This window comes from Protopterus annectens, chromosome 17.part0 (genome assembly GCF_019279795.1).
Source record: "Protopterus annectens isolate FY-2018-M chromosome 17.part0, PAN1.0, whole genome shotgun sequence".
NCBI lineage: Eukaryota > Metazoa > Chordata > Ceratodontiformes > Protopteridae > Protopterus > Protopterus annectens.
The window spans coordinates 759233495-759251293 of NC_056751.1; the positions used below are offsets into that span (position 1 = coordinate 759233495).

Here is a 17799-nt window from a genome sequence, read left to right on the forward strand (position 1 = left end):
TACTAATTTCTGAGAGGACAGATTATATCAGCTATTGATCTGGGATTAACAAGGGGACTTGTCCTATAGAAGATCAGAGATGGAGAGTGGCACAGCACTGCTCAGTGCTCAGCTGAGATGCCTGTAGTGCAGAAGTGCACAGCTGCATTGCCTGCAGAGCAGCAGGGAACCTGGGAGGGTTTCGCTGACTGTTGTCTAGGGAAAAAATAATTTCTAGGCATTTGCATCTATACAAGGCACCACTAACCCCCATTGCGCAGCTACACACAAATACAAGGCTTATGTACGGTCACAATTAAACAGTTTTAAACTAGTCTGCTAATAGGAAATCACACAATGATCATTCCTCCAGCAATCCGCAGTTCAGATAAGGCTATATCCACACACTTCTGCCACAGGGGTGCAGGGGAGTCGTGGTCTAGGAGGTTTAGAAGAGTGATAGTGGTCCATGTGGCCTAATGGATAAGATGTCTGACTTAAGAGCTAAACATTATAGGTTCGAGTCCTGCCATGGTCATGATGGTCTATGAGGTGTAGACGTGTACTGGTGGTACACGATTCTTACCATTAGAAGCATCAACAAAGGGATACAGCAGTTTACTGAAAGCTGATGCTGTCTCGGATGTAGCCCTTAATAAGGCTGGCTCAGTAGTGACCAGACTGGTTATAACTGAGAAGGCTGCCTTGATGTAGGAACCCATGTGACAAGTAATGACCTGTCAGAAGAGAATGTAGAGGAAGTAGTATAGAAAGGCCAAGGAGGTAGCAGCAGTGCTCAGGGGTTTGGTGAGAGCAGTACCCTCTCGAAGTTCTAACCAGACCAGAGGCCAGCAGTAAGAAGTCGAACTTAGAAGGCACAGCATAGGGGACATGTAGTTATAGTCTGGGAGGTGCAGAAGGGTGCTGGTTATCTCCTGTTTAACCACTATTGACCGGATTGGTTGTATTGTGTTTACGTAGACTATCAGTATTAGAATACTGCTTGCTGCCTTGTGTCCTCGTGCTTTACTAGAGGTTCTTCTCACTTGCTATCAAGAGTATTTTGGCTCTTTAAACAGGTTTTTTGTGTGTTTTATCCTTCACTTTCAAAGTAATGTTCTGTTTGTGTGTGTGTGTGTGTGTGTGTGTGTGTGTGTGTGCATATGTGTGTACATTTTTTTTATATGTATGTATGTATATGTATGGGTCTACCTGAAATTGTCAAAATTCCACTTCATTGAACTTTAGAAACACAAGATGACTTTGCCAAAAATAGACTTAATCGAATGTTCTCATCACTGGCTTTTTACTTTGGGAAAAGAGACATTTAGCCACCATGGCAAAAGAAATGCACCGAAGCATTTCAGACCCACCCAAGGGGGGGCTGTGGCCCCCCAACTGAATATATCAACTCTGAGATCCCACTATAGGCTCATAGGTATGTACTAGGCTAATGGCCCTGGAGCCTTTACAAGCCTAACCCATAGAGGTGCCCTGGCATCGTGCTGCCTCACATTAATTCCCGGTGCCTCTATCAAGTAGAGCCACTGCAGTGATCCCCGGGGTGAACTATTTCCCATCCACTCATCAAAATTTCTCTTGAAGAGGGCCAGTGAGGTGCTCTGCTTGAAGTCTGTTCCAGAGCATGGGCAGTCTCTGGTTTATGAACCTGTGCCTCCAGCATGTTCTATTGATTGTGGTAATGAGGTTGAGGTCTCTAGAGCATGTGGTGCAGATTTTGGATTTCTTTAGATGTAGCATTTCTAACAGAGCTGGGACAGATATAGCTTTGTAAGTCAAGCAGAGATTGCCTCTTAGTAGATGATATGAGACAGAGAATTGCTGGAGTTTTTTGAGTCCATCTGTATAGGACATGTGTTTAAGGCCTAGGATCCTCTTCATGAGGAACTTTTGTGGCCTCTCCAGCTGTTGCTTGTGTCTAGCGAGGTACATGCCAAACGGGGCATTATATTCAATGACTGGTCTAATGAGGGAAGAGTAGAGAGATGATGACCTCTTTCTTCCTGGATGCAAAACCCTTGGTAATGAGATGTGCCACACAGGACTTTCTGACCACAGTGGCAGTGTGGTGGTCGAAGGCGAAGTTGCTGTTAACCTGTGTCCCCAGATCTCTTATAACGCTTACAGTGTTCAGTGGACTCCCATCGATGTGGTAATTAGTGGGAACTGAGTTTTTCCCAAAGGGGATGACAACGCATTTTTTGGCAATAAGCTTAAGGCCATGGTTTAGAACACCAGTCATTGGTTTCAGTGAGGCCTTTCTGTAGGATGTCTACATCACTTGGGGAGTTAATAATGTCTCCCAGCTTGTACTCGTCTACGAACTTGGTCAGCCAGAGTCCCTCCGTGTTGGCCTGGACTTCTGAGAAGTCGATGCGAGACAAGAGAGGACCCAGGAACGATCCCTGTGGGACTCCACTCATGACTGGTTGGCAGTCTGACTTGGAGTCTGCTACTTTCACACTCTGGGGTCTTTCTGTGAGCCAATTTGCAACTCACTTAGTGATATAGGGGTTGATGAGTTTATCAATAGTTCCTGAGTGGGGAATGGTATCAAAGGCCTTGGCCAGATCAAGGTAGGCTGTATGAACTGCCTTGCCCTCATCCACAGCTCTGGTGACTGACTCAAAGAAGTTAACCAGGTTGAGCAGGGATGATCTACCTTTCACAAAGCCAAATTGTGTGGGATCTAGAGTTTGGAGAGTCCCTATACCCTTGTTAATTAGGTCCGTGATGATGCACTCCATAGCCTTAGATATCAGACTCGTCAGGCTAATGGGGTGATTATTCCCAGGATCTATAGTTGCTTCCCCTTTATGGAGAGGGTATTCCCAGGATCTATAGTTGCTTCCCCTTTATGGAGAGGGATGACTGTAGCAGTGCGCCATTCGGTAGGGACAAAGTCTGAGGTGAGACTGTGATTGAACAGGGCACACAGATGTGGTGCTAGTTCACTTTGTAGTTGATATACAACATATCCAGGGATACTGTCGGGTCCCATGGAAGCTGTATTCTTGACCTTGGACAATGCAGCTTTAACCTGTCCTGTAGTAATGCTGGGTGCCTGACATTCCTCCATTATTGTGATTGGTCCTTTAGGAGGGGTAGAGAGGGGTAAAGTTGGCACTGAATCTGTCAGACAGTATGTTTGCAATATCTGTTGGCTCAGTATAGGAGGTACCATTGTGCAGTAACTCAGAGCAAACCTGGGTATTGCCGTGGAAATTCTTGATATAACTATAGAAGGAGATAAACACAAAAGCCAGAAGTAGCTGGATTGAACCCACTCAAAGTAATGCAGGCTGCAAATCACCACACAGTTGTAGAATGCAGAATCCATTTTATTAACTTCAGACCAAAAAAATCCAAGGAAGAGCGCTTTAATCCAGAAAGATCTAGACTTCATCAGACAATTTACCCCACATAGTTACTTCCTTCTTATACAGTTCAAACAGGAAGTTCCACCCAGTTATAAACTAATCAATTATGTCATTAAAAGCACAATATTTACAGTCACTGAATTTAAAAAGCAGACAAAATATACAAACTGAAAAAGTTCATGGAACACACCACCCTAAAAACACACTATATATAAGCACTGCTTCATAAAATGACAATGTACAATAAATATTTAAATATGTCGAATATGTTAAAACAATAAATGTGTAATTAAATACTAAAAACTAGATATAGTAGAAAATGTCAAGAGAAATAAATGCACTATAAATACTGAACATGTGATGTTAAAATGCATAATGAAAAAAAAAAATATATATATATATTTTTTAACTATATTTATAACTATAGAAGGCTTTGTGGTTGTTTTTAGATCTGCCACAATTCTGCCTTCATAGCTAGCTTTAGAGGTGTTGATGAGGGATCTCAACTTTTTGTCGAGGCTAATAAGAGAGTTTTACCAGCCTTGGGACTTCATCTTTTTCTGCAACAGTTTCTTCCTTCTGTTGTAGAGTTTATTAATGGCAGGGGACCACCAGATTGGCTTCCTTTTTTTGGAGGAGAGCATCCTAGTTCTGTTGGGTATGGCTAGTTACATGCATTTGTGTATGTGTTCGTACAGTGCATTGGTGTATGATTTGGCAGTCATGCAGCTATTTTCCATTTGCGTGGGTGCTGTGACATTAGCCACCTCTGTTTTAGGAGCCCGATGTCAGGTTTGGAGAACTTTTTCATGGTGGTAACCTTTGCGGGGGTGTGGGTGAGATGTGGATTTCCATGGTGATTAGTTTGTGGTCGGATCTAACCAGGGAGGAATTGACTATTTGTTTAGAGCAGCAGTTGCTTATGTTGGTAATAACCAGGCCAAAGACGTTGCTTCCTCTAGTGGGGGTAAGAATGAGCTGGTCCAGGGCATTGGCATTGATGAATTCAAGGAAGCGTTGGGCCAGTGTATTGGTGCAGGAGTAGTTTTCCCAGTTCATGGAGGGGTAGTTGAAGTCTCCTAGTATAAGAGTGTTGGGTTGGACCCGAATAGTTTCCAGAGTGATTAGGAATGTGGAGTGAGGGTCTTGGGATATGGTTGGGGACCTATAGCAGGCTACGACCTGGATTGCCATCTTACCCAATGTTAGTTGTACCTGAAGTATCTCAGATGCGTTATGCTGAGCTACTAGCCTGGTGGTGTGCATATCCTTTATGAATATGGAGACACCACCGCCTTTGTAGCTTCAGTCCATGTTCTGGGGCCGAAAGGTGTGGGATGAGTTATAGCCTGGTAGTGCAGGGGTGCTTTTTGCTGCTTTAAACCAGGTATCTGTTACAGCACAAATGTCGATGTTGTCTGTTTTGAGGAGTGCTTTGAGCAAGTGCATCTTGAGATTTAGACTTCTAGCGTTGAGCAGCATAACCCTCAGATTGCATTTATTTATAACTGTTACTGTGGTAATTTGGTCTTTGGAACATCGCCTAAAAAAGGCGCCATAGGGGTGGCAAGAGCCTTCACCAGTATCTGGAAACCCAGGGGTGACAGATGCAGGCCATCTCTGGCAAAGACATCGAGGTCTGTCAATCATATCATCCCAAGCAGACAGATACTGGATCCCCTTAGAATGACACCAGAAAATTAGCCATTTGTTGAAATCATTCATTTTCTGCTTGTACTACAGTATCATTCTTTGACTAACTTGTCTTTGCTTTGGCTCATTAGCAGCAGTACAAAGAATTGCCTGCTCACACCCTTGTTCTCCCCTCCCCCTTCCCTGTTTATTACCTTAAGACAATCCCAAAGTTAATAAATATTACCTGTGGCAGGCACCATTTTTAAAACTACAACCACCCTTGTCACTATCATATGTTCATTCATCAGTTAACTCTGTTACCTGATTGTTTCCAGCTCCCTCATAAGAGCAACTAACAGGGTCTCTACCCGCTTTGCTCCCCACCCTGCCCCCTATTCCCTCCCGCCCCCAGTGGTCCCACCTTTATTACACTCACAAACCCCTCACATCTTTCCAGTAGCCAACTACAGCACTAACCCAACACTACCTCCTCCATCTTCCCACTGCTATCACCCCTCCTCAACTAACATGTACAAGCATACCTTACCTATGCTCACTGCATGCACTCTCCTTGCATATCTTACATCCTACCAAAGCTCTATCATTCCCGCACTCAACCACTACCACTGTACTACTACTCACACCACCACTCATGTCTCAACCTCACTCAGCTCCCGTCCCACCAACTCAAGAACCATCCCTATGCACTCCCCACATATTCTACCAACTATATTACTCAAGCATAAAGCATCCCTACAACTTAACATAGCAACCCTCCCACCATACCTATTACCCAAAGAGCACAATCATAAAGTTTCCTTTATAAACAAACACATTCAAAAACTGAGAAAACTGATAACATCATGCATATCAAAACTAGCCCTAAGTGGAGATATCCACCCAAACCCTGGCTCTACCATCTCCAACCCCAGTCCTCATAATCAGACTAGAAACCACAACTTCTCCCATATTACAGCCAATAGAAAGCCAAATGACTTCCTTCTACTAAGCCTAAATATTAGAAGTATATCCAACAAAGTCCATGAACTCCATGCCACCACAGACTTGTACTCCCCAGATATAGTCATCCTGACAGAAACCTGGCTAAAATCTCACATTACCAGTGAGCAAATACTCCCTACAGGTTATGGCATACTAAGAGTAGAACGGCTAAACAAGAAAGGAGGCGGTGTAGCTATAATATTTAAACAGCATCTAAACATCCAGATCTTAACATCATCAGCTCCACAAATAGGCAATGAAGAAATAATATATACCAACCTCAAAATAAATCAAAACAAAACCATCAACATAATTGGATGCTACTTCTCACCTGGCCAAAATATCCCTCCACTAGAAAACCTCCTCAGCTGGTCTACCCACCATCTCCCCCAAGAAACTATAATTTTAGGTGATTTCAATATTGACTGGCAGTCCTGTTCTGGCAACCATCCAACCCATCATGTAAACCTTCATGGCTTCACCCAACTAGTCCAGTCGCCAACCAGGATAAATAAAAACTCCAGCAAGCACACTACCCTGGATTGGATACTAGTCAGTAAGAGTCCCCAGTCATATATAACAGGCTGCTTATCAGATAGCCTCAGTGATCACTCCCCAACATTCCTACTGAAAAAATACCTTTACCAAGCTAAACCTGTCGTCTACCGTCAGATACGTAAAAAAGTAAACTTTAACCCACTCACATTCATCTCATCCCTCAAAGAATGTAACTGGCATCCTCTAAAGTATCTCAGTATTGATGACGCAGTTGAATTTTTTAATACTACCTTCCTGAGCATCCTTAATTACCATGCACCCATGAGACTTTCCAGAATCAAAGCACAACCCTCCCCATGGCTACAGAAAACCACCAAGTCAGAAATGAAAAACAGGGATAAAGCCTGGGAGCACTGGCGCAAAACCAAGACCCCCTCAACTAGACAGAAATTCCTAGAACTACGCAATAGAGTCAAAAAGCTAATAAAACAGGACAAATTCCAATACTACCAGTCTGCCCTAGACTCCTCTGAACACAGCCCCAAACAATTCTGGTCCTCCATAAACTCCATCCTCCACCCAGGTAAAGTCAGTACCCCTCCTCCTAACATCCCTCACTCCTCAGAAAATATTGCTACCTCATTCAACACACACTTCACACAAACCATACTATCACTAGCTAAACAACACAAACCCCCCTCCCTTCCAACCCACACCTTCAACTACTAATCTCCCCACTGCCTTCTTTTTCTCCTGTACCTACCTCCAACATAAAAACTCTTAACTAAACTTAAACCCACCAAATTAGCAGCAGACAACCTCCCAAGTGAATACCTACAAATCACAGCTGATGCTGTGGCCTACCCAGTATCCATCTTGATTAACCGATCTCTGAGAGAAAGTTATGTTCCCACACTGTTGAAAGTATCACATATAATTCTCTTCCACAAAGGCGGACCCTCCACAGAACTAACCAATTACCGCCCCATAGCTATTCTCTCTCCACTCTCCAAAATACTAGAGAGATGCATACACTCTCAGGTCTCAGACTACCTCTTTACTAACAACCTCCTTTCCAGTACTCAGCATGGTTTCTGACCAAACCATAGCACCACCACTGCCTTACTCTCCTTTACTAACACTATCCTTCAGCATAAAAACAATGGCTATCTCTTCTCTGCTACTTTCCTAGACCTATCTAAAGCATTTGACATGGTCCCACACAAACAACTCATCTATGTCCTCATTAACCTGTCCTTCTTTCACTCAGTCACCAACTGGTTTCAGAGTTACCTGTCTGACCGCCAACAATCCATTGTATGGCAGAATGACATATCTCCCCAACTACCTGTCTCCATAGGGGTTCCCCAAGGATCCATCCTTGGACCCCTACTCTTCTCTGTTTTCACAAATAATCTAGCCTCTGCCACCACACATGGCACACTCATAACATACGCAGATGACTCAACCATCATCTGCTCAGCCCAGTCCCTACCCAAACTGCAAAAAGTCACACAGGAAGCCTTTTTATCTGTTGAAACTTGGTTATCCGATGCCCAATTAATACTCAACCCAAACAAAACTAAACTACTCATCTTCCAACCCACCAAACATACTCAAAACAACTCTCACTTTTACATCACAGCAAAAGACAACACCACTATATACCCAACTGAACACACCAAATTGCTAGGAGTGGAAATAGACAATAAACTAAAATTTGACATTCACATATCCATGACCATAAAAAAGTCCACAAAAAACTAGGAGCGTTATACAGAAATAAGCATCTTCTCACCAAAGCAGCAAAGATTTCAGTAGCAAATTCCCACCTTATCTCCACCCTACTTTATGCCTCTCCAATATATACCAACCTAAGGCAATGCGATCTAAACAAGCTAGAGACCTGCTACAACAGAATTGCCAAATTCGCCACAGGGGCATCCTACCGTAGTCACCACTGTCTCTCACTTGCTGAACTGGGCTAGCTTGAACTCCCTCACCTCCTTCAATGGTATCAACTCTCACTCGCCCACAAACTAGTAAACCATCCACTAAATGTCCCATCCCTCCAGAATCTACTCCAACCCTATCGCACCACCAGACCACTAAGATCCAGCAACAAAAATCACTTGCAGATCACTAAAGCCAATAACTCCGCTGGTGAAGCACTATTCTCTTGCACCATAGCCAAATTATGGAACTCCATACCATCATGCACCCACTTCAAAACTTTACTAAAAGCTCACCTAAAAACATGCTGGCTATGCCCTTGCAACTCCCACTGTAATATCACCCACCCCATCCAACCACTACCTTTCTTTCCACTCCACTAACTACCTTGATTATAGCAAGCTCAGATGCTCATAAGCCTAGTACTTATACAGCAGGAACTTCTTATTTTAACATTTGTTAATGTATGTTATGTACTTCACAGATAAAGATTCTAGTTGTCTACTGATGTACTATGTTCTTCATCTGTAAATATGTTGTAAGCAATTGCTATGTAAATTGTTAATCGCTATGTAATCCAATGTAACTACTGTCTGTTTATTTTAACTGTGGAGCCTTTCTCCCCGGGCCTCCGCTGAAAATGGACATACGTCCAGTCGGACACTCCCGATCAACAAATATAAATAAATAAAATAAATAAATAAAATTCTGGGTGATGGTAGGATGCTGCTCAGGGCTAGGGTCATACCTGCCTGGGCCACATAATCCGAGAGCTCCTCCATGTCTCTTTTCATGTAGTCCGGGGAGGTGCATCTCAGGGCATTCACACCCACATGGACAGTGACAGAGTCATACTTGTACTTGTTGTGGAGTGACCTGAGTGTGTGTGTTATGTGTTGGATTTTGGCACCTGATAGACAGCTGACTGTTACCTTCTCCTTATTCAACCTAGTGAGTGGGACATCAGTGTGCCTCACTATCGAGTTACCTATGATTAGTGTATTGGGCAAGCTGTTTTGCCTTAGGGGCTTAGTTTGAGGGGTTCACTGTGTAGGTGAGTTGTGTGTCTTGTGGTTTGTGCTGTATTGTGGTGGTCAAGTGCATTTCTGCTTTGGAGGTCTCTGCTGTTTGGGTTGATTTCTATTGAGAGCCTTTGCGAAGGTGGGTGTGTGGTTTGTATTTTTATGAGAGCTGTGATGGTGGGTATTCTGGAGGGCTATGTGTTGCATGTGGTGTGGTGCAGGTGTTGACCAGCTATTCCGGTCTTGGCTTGAGAGTACATGGCTTCCAATTTGGATATACAAGTGCATCTCTCACAAGTCTGTGTCTGTAGTGGGGAAAAGGGCAAATTTCCCCATGGTGGCCAAGTGTATCCTTTCCCGAAATAAAAATCTAGTGATGTGAACGATAAACTTAATTTTCGGTAAAGTCGTTTTGTGTTTCTAAAGTTCGATGAAGTGGAATTTTAAAGATATCAGGTAGACCCATGCATATAATGATACAGATATATACGTATGTAGATATATATGTATACAACACACACACATATACATAGAATCCACACATATACATAGAATCTTTTTTTGCTAGATTGCTCATGGTCAGCATTGGTTACTTTGTCATTCTTGTCTAATTAGTGCCTTTCTCCGTCCATTACTTTCACTACCCTACTTTACATATCCAAGCAAACCTTATCACTGCTAATAGTGGCACTTATTTAACTTCACTGCACCAACACTAACTCTTGCATTCATTACTTACACACTGAAAGTGACAGTGGTAGGATTAGTAACTCCTACCAATAGCAATCCCTGTTCCTTCTCTAACTCCATTTAGTAGCCATATAAACTTAACCGTCATGCAGCAATCCCTGACATTTGAGCCATGCAAGATCTAACCGTATTTGATCTTCTTTTCCTTCGCAGAGCTAATGGTACATCAAATACTAGCTGAAAGGAACTAAACCTTCATTAGCAGATAAATAAGACACGTTGGGGTGATTGATTCATAGGTTCATAGGTAGGTACTAGGCTATTGGCCCTAGGGCCTATATAAGCCTAGGCAAAGGTACCCTGGCTTTCGCCACCCAAGAAAATTATTTTCCTGTGCCACTGTCGAGCAGAGCCACAGAGGTGATCCCCGGGGTGAATTTCCTATTTCCCATCCAATCATCAAGATTTTTCTTGGAGTGCTAATGAGGAGCTTTGTTTGATATAGATAGGTAGTTTGTTCCAGAGTATGGAAAGACTCTGGGACAGGAATCTATCCCTCCAACATGTTCTGTTTATTGTGGTGACGAAGTTTAGGTCCCTAGAGCATGTAGCTTGTAGGGATTGGGATTTCTTTAAGTGGAGCCATGTCTAAAAGCTCTGGGTTTGACATAGCTTTGTGTGTTAGGCAGAGATCGCCTCTGAGTAGGCGATATGCAACGGAGTAAAGCTGCAGTTTTTTGAGAAGGTCTGCATAGGGCATCTCTTTGAGGCCGGTAATCCTCTTTGTGAGGTATTTCTGTGGCCTTTCCAGTTGTTGTAGATGTCTTGTGAGGTACATACCAAAAGGGGCATTGTACTCTATAATGGGTCTAATGAGTGACGAGTAGAGGGGAACAATGACCTCTTTTTTCCTGGATGAGAAACCTTTTGTGATGAGGTGTGCCACATAGAAGGATTTCCTGACTGCTGTGGCGATGTGATTATCAAAGGAGAGACTACTGTCCACCTGTGTCTCAAGGTCTCTTATCACACTTTCGGTGTTAAGTAGACTACCACCTATGTGGTAGTTCATGGGTACTGAGTTTTTACCAAAAGGAATGACAATGTACTTGTTGGCATTGAGCTTGAGGCCATGGCTTTGACACCAGGCATCTGTCTCAGCAAGGCCCTTTTGTAGGATGTCCACATCTTTTGGAGTTTTGATTATGGCTCCTAGTTTGCAGTCATCTGCGAACTTCGTTAGCCAAAGACCTTCTGTGTTGGCCTGTACTTCAGAGAAGTAGATACCAAACAGGAGAGGACCCAGGACTGAACCCTGTGGTACTCCACTTGTCACTGGTCTGAAGCTGGATTTGGAGTCTGCTACTTTCACAGTGTGGGTTCTGTCAGTGAGCCAGTTGGCAACCCATCTTGTGACATAGGGATTTATACCTAGTTTAGTGAGTTTATCTATAATTCCAGAGTGGGGATGGTGTCAAAAGCCTTGGCGAGATCTAGATAGGCTGTGTGAACCACCTTACCCTCATCTATGGCTTTGGTGACTGCTTCAAAGAAGTCCATCAGGTTTAGGAGACATGATCTGCCTTTTACAAACCCGAACTGGGTGGGGTCCTGAGTTTGGAGATTACCAATGTCATTGTTTATAAGTTCCATGATGATACACTCCATAGCCTTGCAGACCAGGCTCGTTAGGCTAATGGGGGTAGTTTCCAGGGTCTGTGGTGGCTCCCCCTTTGTGGAGTGGGATAACTGTTGCTGTGCGCCATTCAGTGGGCACATAGCCTGAGGTAAGGCTATGATTGAACATGGTACTTAGGTGGGGTGCCAGTTCATTCTGTAGTTCATGTAGAACACAGCCTGGGATGTTGTCAGGTCCCATGGATGCTGTGTTCTTGGCTTTGGATAGTGTGTTTTTGGCTTTGGATAGTGTGTTTTTTACCTGTGCAGCCGTGATTACAGGAACTTTGCAATCTTCTGGTATAGAGATGGGCCCTTTAGGGGATGAAGAGGGTTAAAGTTAGCACTGAACCTATCTGCCAGGATGTTGGCAATATCTGTTGGTTCTGTATATTTAGTGCCATTGTGCTGTAACTCAGAGCAGATCTGAGTGTTGCCATGGAGATTCTTGACATAGCTATAGAAGGCTTTGTGGTTGTCTTTAGAGTCAGTGGCGATTTTGTTTTCATAACTAGCTTTGGAGGATTTTATGAGGGATCTCAGCTTCTTACTGAAGCTGACCAGGGAGTTTCTCCAATCGTGGGATTTTACTCTTTTTTGCAACAGTTTCTTTCTTCTGTTGTAGAGTTTGTTTATGGCAGGGGATCACCAGATTGGCTTCCTTTTTTTGGAGGATAGCATCTTGGTTCTGTTAGGGATTGCATGATCCATGCACTCATGTAAGTGCTTATAAAGTGCATTTGTGTAGGATTCAGCAGTCATACCTCTATTGTCCGTCAGCATGGGTGTTGTGAAGTGTGCCACTTCTGTCTTAAGAAGCGTGAAGTTGGCTTTGGAGTAGCTTTTTACTGTGGTTTCCCTAATGGGGGGTGGGGGAGGGATGTGGATGTCTAGGGTGATTAGCTTATGGTCGGATCTGACCAACGAGGAATTGACCTCTGGTGTGGAGCATCGGTTGCCCATGTTGGTAATAACCAGGTCTAGGATATTGCTGCCCTTGGTGGGGGTGTGGATAAGTTGATCCATGGCATTGGAATTTATGAATTCCAGAAAATGTTGAGCACAAGAGTTGGTACATGAGTAGTTTTCCCAGTTAATGGTAGGGTAGTTGAAATCGCCCAATATTAGGGTGTTAGGTTGTAGCCTAATATTTTCCAGTGTATTAAAAAATGAGGAGTGGGAATCCTGGGGCATGGTGGGGGATCTGTAGCAAGCTACAATTTGGATTGCAGTCTTGCCTAAAGTTAGTTGCACTTGGATAATCTCGGATGCATGGAGGTGTGGATATCCTTAATGAATATGGACACGCCTCCGCCTTTAGCGTTTCGGTCCAGGTTAGGTGACCGAAAGGTGTGGTAGGAATTATAGCCTGGTAATGCAGGGGTACTCTCTGGAGCCTTGAACCAGGTGTCTGTCACTGCACAGATATCTATGCTCTCCATTTTAAGGAGTACCTCGAGAGAGTGCATTTTGAGGTTTAGACTTCTAGCATTGAGTAGCAATACCCTCAGATTCTTCTTGCCTGTACCTGTTAGGGTGGTGAATTTGTCATTTGAACCTTGCCTAAAAAAGGCACTATAGGGGTGGCTAGAGCCTAAGCCAGTATCCGGAATCCCAGGGGCGACAGGCACAGGCCATCTCTGGCAAAGCATCGTGGCTTGTCGATCATGTCATCCCAGGCAGACAGATACTGGATCTCCTTAGAATGACACCAGAATCTTAGCCAATTGTTGAAGTCAGTCTTTTTGTCCTTGTATTGTGGTATCATTCTGGGTGATGGATGCTACTCAGGGCTAAGGTCATACCTGCCTGGGCTACAAGATCGGACAGCTCCTCCATGTCCCTTTTCATGTAGTCCAAGGAGGTACGTCTCAGGTCATTCACACCAACATGGACAATGACAGAGTCATATTTGTACCTGTTGTGGAGTGACCTGAGTGCATGCGTTATATGGCAGATCCTGGCACCCGACAGGCAGCTGACAGTAACTTTCTCCTTGCTTAGCCTGGTGAGTGGAACATCAGTGTGCCTGACTATAGAGTCACCTATGACTAGAGTGTTGGGTACGTTGTTATGCCTTATGGGCTGTGGTTGAGTGGCACACTGAGTTTGTGGGCTATGTGTCATTTGGGTTGTGTTGGGGGGTGGAGGTTGCTTGTGTTTCTGCTTTGGAGGTCCCTGTTGCTTGGGCAAGTTTTTACTGAGAGCCTCCGCGAATGTAGGTTTGTGTTTTGTGCTTCTATGTGTGTGTTTTAATGGTGTAGGTTTTGAGGGACTATGTGCTGAGTGTGGTGTGGTGCAAGTGTTTGCCTTCTCCTCTTGACTGTCTAGTCCAGTCTTGGGTGAAGAGAGCTTTGCTTCCAGTTTGGCTATATAAGTGCATCTCTCACAGGTTGTAGTGTTGGGTGGTAGGAGGAGAGGGTTGTCTGTGTACATGAGGCAATTACTGCATTGCCCCAAGATGCGCAGATTCATCAGGTAGACAGGAGAAAACACCGGGGGCTGACCCTTAGACATGCCTGGATAGGTGCTTATTTGTTAAGTACTAGAAACTGTTTTCCTCTAGACAGTGAGGAAAGTTGAGTGCGGTCATAATTTGTAGCTTATTTAGTGCTTACAATAAGTTCTGAACCAGTGCTGAAACAAAAAACTGGCTAGTTCTAAGAAACACAATTAAGCTAGATGGCTTCCCTCCAACACAGAAAGGCTCGGGCCCTAGAAGCCTACAAATAGTCCTGGATACCGCGAATCTATATCCAGGCTAGATTACCCACAGGAAAGGCAGGAAACAAGCTTAGAAAAAGTTTTTTTTTTTTTTTTTTTTTTAGTGGAAAGAGAGAAAGGAGTAGCAGAAACTAAGCTGATTGGCCTTCTCAAATGTTCCCCCTGCACTGGGTAGAATGAGGTAATGACACTAGACTGGGAGGAGGGTCCCAGATCAAATTTACACTAGGGGTGGGCAACTGCAAAGCCACCAACTATAAAAACACTATACCAACAGGGAGGGACGGTGGGAAACAAACTGCAGAAATGTTTCTCACAGCTGAAAAGCAGCAGTGAGCCTTTAAATTAAAGTTTTAAACAGCTAAAGGAGCCTGTAGAAAAAAAGAGTTTAACTGCAACAAGTTATCAGAAACAAACAACCCAACAGATGCTTAATAAAAGTGGACAACTTCCACTTAATACCTCACACACAGTGAAACTAGCTAGAAAAATACACAGTATACAAAATTGCTATAAATAACAAAAAAGTAAAGAACAAAATAAACAAAAACAGGATACTTAATGTTATATATTATAGCTCCGAGTTTGCTCAGTGCCCTTCCTTCGATTAGCTCAGTGTAAAATGGCAGAACACTCACAACTGAACTTCTTAGGTAACATAAAGTTGAAACCTGAGACAGCTTTTAAAAAGAAATCTCAAAAGAACCAATGAGGTGCTTAATCTAAGCTGTAGTCCAGGTGATCTCAGTCAGCCAATGGCCTCAAACAATTCTCTCTCACTGAAATGCCTGATGGCTTTGGCTAAACCAAGATGTCCCTGAATATGTGCTCAGACACACAGCCTCCACAAACACTAGGCCCAAATACAAGCCTGAATATGGAAATGCTACAAATATCCCCACTACTTAGAAACAAACTGCAGAATGTTTCTCACAGCTGAAAAGCAGCAGTGAGCCTTTAAATGAAAGTTTTAAACAGCTAAAGGAGCCTCTAGAAAAAAAAGAGTTTAACTGCAACAAGTTATCAGAAACAAACAACCCAACAGATGCTTAATAAAAGTGGACATATCTCATATCTCAGCATATTCCACACCTCTGGAACAAACTTCTAACACGTGTCAAGTGGAGTAGCACCCTGGCCACCTTCAAGGTAAACGGAGATAATTGGATGGGCAGGCTCACATTCTCCACTGGTCTTTCTTGTCATGTCCTTGGTGAGGCTAGAGGGAAATTTTAAAAGGGTTTTGGCTAGCCTTGAAATATTCAGCAGACCAGTTGCATAATACTTCCCTATGAACCTGTTTATACCCTCACTGTCGTAATCTACTACAGGAAGTTACCCTAACCTCAAGTGTGAACTCCTCAGGTCACCTAGTCCTGCTTTTGATCCTGAAATTCAGTTTGTAGTTGATCCCACTGTAAGATATACTGACCAGCATTTACCACACTGGAAAAGGAGAGCTTCCAAGAGAGAGAGTGTCACCTCTCTCTCTCTGTACAAACAGGGCAGGAATGTTACAAAGGCCCAAAGGACCTTTCACCATCCTAAAGATGAGTACAGCCTCACTGTCACCCATGTGGGTATGAATGACCTTGGGTAATCTACCCTACGATAGATGCCATGAGATACAGTTGACCTCACCATGTCTGTCTCTAAAAGAGGGTAAATATTGCTCTTCTTTCCTCTCTAAGATGATGCCTAAATTCAGAGATAAAGTAATTAGTTCCAGTAATCATTTGGAGGGGATCCACATTGTCTGCCTGTGACCAGATTGTCAACAGACCTCCTGTTTTGCAAGAACAGCCTTTACCTCTCAGCTCATGGCTTTCCTGTACTGACTAGAACCTTTGCTTCCCTGGTAACGTTTTTAAGTAATGTTTAACTAGGGAGTTTGCTCGCATAGCACATTCCAGTTCAGATAGATTTGTAAACCACCCTCTCAAAATCCCATCACTACAAACCCTTCTCCAACCCTACCCACTCTTCCAGACCTTTACGCTCCAGCAATAAAAATCTTCTCCAGGTTACCAAAACAGAAAAGGCCAGCAGAGGAAGCTCTATTTTTCTGCGCCATATCCAAGCTCTGGAATAACCTTCCCCCCGCTTTAACTACCCTACCTTCCTGCAGTCTTTTCACTGGCTTTGTCCTTGCCCAAATCCTGACTAAACACCCCCTCCCTCCTCCCCTTCTGCTCTCTCTCATCCCTGTTTGGATAAAGTAATCTTCTACCGCTATAAAACTGAACTGAATGCCAGTAACTGCTAGTTCTACCGTCCTAGATTTAGTAATCATTACTCTAGAAGAAGAAGACTCTATTAGTATTGTTAACTTGTAGCTGTTAAACAATTTAGTCCTGTGTTACTAGTTTATGTCAATGTTTAAATGTAGTGCTTCTTACTTAATTGTACCAAGTAAGCTGCTGTACTTGTCATCATCATCGTTACTGTATACATACCTTTGACTTTTATTGCACACCATTTATCATGTACATACTGTGGAGCTTTTCTCCCCAGGCCTCCGCTGAAAAAGGGCCTGTGTCCATTCAGAATTTCCCATTAAACAAATGTAAATAAATAAATAAAGGTAGTACCAGAGTTACCCTGCTGAATGCTGGAAGCATAAACAAAAATACTGGAACTTCAGGCTAACTTCAGCCTTGGAGACATCCAGGTTTGTGTATTACTCAGACTTTGTTTCAGAAAAATGACAGCACTCCTTCCTTACCGGGGTATTGTGCCTACCACAGGGCTATATCACTTAGTCAAACTTGCTAATCATCTGATATCTATTTGTTGAGCCCTTTTTATCGAAGTCACAAATCAGCAAACAAACTTTTAATCATAGGTTTTCTTGGGGCAAACGAACAGGTGGCCACCATCTGGAATTTGCCCTTTTCCCCACTATAGTGTGATCTCAGAGTTGGTATTTTTAGTTAGGGGTGGTGTTGTGGGAGGCGAAGCCCCCTATCTGAATAGGTTTTAAGTTTTATGTTTTTTCCCTTGTTGCTAGGGTGGCCTATGGTTAGTTTTGCCTAGGAAAAACGTAGATTAAAAGTCAGTTTGCTGATTTGTGATTTCGACAAAAAGGGGTTGACAAATGGGTATTTGATGATTAGTAAGTTCAACTACATGATACAGACCCCCTACCACATACTCAGGACCACTGGAAATTGCAGGCAGAGTACACAGTTTATATGTTTTAAAGGTCTTAGTGCATC

General features: G+C 43.3%; 1 protein-coding gene and 1 long non-coding RNA gene across 4 annotated transcripts in view; one reads left to right on the forward strand and one right to left on the reverse strand.

The window, feature by feature from the left end:
• Nucleotides 1-17799, reverse strand: part of LOC122791659 — a 336077-nt gene that overhangs the window by 224037 nt on the left and 94241 nt on the right. The window lies entirely within an intron of this gene.
• LOC122791658 (branched-chain-amino-acid aminotransferase, cytosolic-like) overlaps nucleotides 1-17799 on the forward strand; it is a 661658-nt gene that overhangs the window by 73552 nt on the left and 570307 nt on the right. The window lies entirely within an intron of this gene.